Raw genomic sequence first — 2,342 nt, forward strand, 5'->3', positions numbered from 1 at the left:
ATTATGATTAAATTTCATCATTACTATTAGATGGTTTGGTCTGTCATCTTTATTTCCCTTCTCAATCGACAACTTAAAAAAAAATCCCCCCAACCTATGCCTTTTTGCTGAGCACAGCCAGGGCTGGGCTGGGGAGTGGGCAGAACTGGGTGTGGGCGGGGCTGGGGGAGTGGGCGGGACTGGGGGTGGGAGCCCTTTCTTATTCTTTGTCCTCCAGCTCCAGGGAAGAACCAGATGATCAAACACGCAAGGGAAAAGAGGATGAGGAGGCCTAGGCAATCTATGGGGCTCTTGGTAGTTGACCAGTATTTATTCCTGGCATACAAATGGACATTGGGTGCCCATCCCACAATGAGAGATGCACTCTCACCCTGAACTCTTGGGGGAGGTTCTAGGCCCTGTCCTGGATGAAATGACAGACTATGGACACCCCCATGGAAGAACTCACCCTCCCTGGGGAAAGGAGGGAGTATTGAGTGGGTGATAGGAGGGGGGTGGGAGGAGGGGGAGGGAGAGGGAGAGGGACGTGAGTTTGACATGTGAAGAAACCTTGTTTCTAATTTGAATTTAAATTTGAAAAAAAAATTTTTAATATTAAAAAAAGTGATTACTAAACTACACGGTTTTCACTTGCCCAAAGTGGTTGAACAGACTGCTTTCCTTGACGTGTTAGCAAAGCCACCTGACCTGCGTCCACTGAGGAACTATTTGCCCTTGCTTTTAGTTGATTATTAAAAAAAAAAAAGTCCTCTAGTCCTCAACTGGAGATGCTGAAGAAACCAGAGAGTTTGTACTTTTTTTTTCTTTTTTCAAATGCAGGTTTTGGCCAGGAGTTTTTCAAACACTGGAATAAATTTTTAATTTGGACTTTGATATCCAGACAAGCCCAGCTCATGTTCTCTTGGGTCTCCTACCCAAAGACCAGACATCAAACAGACACTGCTCACTGTCTTAGCCCAAGCGGCAGAGAGGCACACAGCAGCACGCACGGTCAACAGGAACGGCTTCTCATCCTGCCTGCCTGGGCTGCTCCCTGCTTGCTACCTCAAGCTCACCAACGGGTCCACTCTGTGGATCCAAAGCAGAGTTCTTTCACCAAGAATGAATGATGCAGACTATGGTGCACACAGTGCTAGGGGACACTGGGAATAGTCTACCTGGGGACCCTGTGCGGAGCATTCTCAAAAACACAGCTTTTTTTTTTTTAATGCTTGACTGGCAAGGGAGACGCCATGACCATGAAGGTGGTGAGAGTGAGGCTTCTCCACGGCCCTCTGGATGTGCTGACACCTATATTCCTCCGAATTCGGGAGACTCGACTGCATAATTTGCAGGAGTGGGGGACTGTGTTCACACTGGACTAAAAAAAAAGCATATAATCGCAAAGAGGGAAAAGCAAACAAATAATGCTATGCTGTGTCATTTGGCTTTCTTTGTTTTTCTTTCTTTTTCTTTGCATGTCTAACACTCTCCTCCGGGATTTGGATTGTAGAGGACAACCGCATGCTTATTGTAAATGAGATCCCAAAGTGTAACTCTTACATACATGAACTTTCTAAAACCCTGCAGGCAAAATGGAGAGCAGGAGAGAGAAAAAAGTAAAAAAGAGTTCGCTATGACAGGAACAAAAGTGGTTCATTTCCTTTTACAGCCACAGATGAGATACTGTAGGGGACTGAATCTCAGTGCCCAGCATCCCTAGAAAAGTGACCACCCAGGCAGCTACAATCATTTCCTGTTAATTGTTACCTGAAATAACCAGTTGTGGGAACAGCATCAGATGTTATTTGGGGACTGTCCAGCACACTGGTGCCCCGTAATGAGATACAAATAACTTTTACAGCAGTACTGACAGGGTCCTCAAAAGAAATAATTTCTTTTCTTATTTCAAGTCACTTAATGTAATTGCCCTGAGCCCGATGGGAGGTTGACTATTGGTCACCCAAGATCTAGGACAATTCCCCCAGTTACTCATGAGAATAAATTGCAGTTCTGACTTAAATTATGACTTTTCTCGAAGGGTGAGGGACCACTATCCACCACATCTCAGGGGGATCCGCATGGTAAAGTCTACTAGTATACTTAGGAAGTCTTCCCAGAATTCTCTACGTTAGTCCTTGACTCAGAAGTGGCCCCAGAAAGTGACTGACGCTGGTATTATATATGACTTTCCCACCAAGTCATCAGTTGGTCAAAGCTGCTATGGTTCTAACATTTGTGTACCTCCAAAATTTGTGTTGAAACTTAATTTAACTGCAAGAGTACTAGGAGTAGAATATTGGTGATTAGCTATGAAGGTTTCTATTGGTAGAATTAATATCCTTACAAAGGGTCTGGGGGAG

General features: G+C 44.7%; 1 non-coding gene across 1 annotated transcript; it reads left to right on the top strand.

The window, feature by feature from the left end:
• The first annotated feature begins 1,207 nt into the window (after positions 1–1,207).
• LOC121144210 lies at positions 1,208–1,365 on the top strand. Its single transcript, XR_005881531.1, has one exon. It is a non-coding gene; the product is annotated as a U1 spliceosomal RNA (small nuclear RNA).
• Positions 1,366–2,342: the final 977 nt, after the last annotated feature.

Source organism: Mesocricetus auratus, unplaced genomic scaffold, assembly GCF_017639785.1.
Source record: "Mesocricetus auratus isolate SY011 unplaced genomic scaffold, BCM_Maur_2.0 Super-Scaffold_100014, whole genome shotgun sequence".
Classification (NCBI taxonomy): Eukaryota; Metazoa; Chordata; class Mammalia; order Rodentia; family Cricetidae; genus Mesocricetus; species Mesocricetus auratus.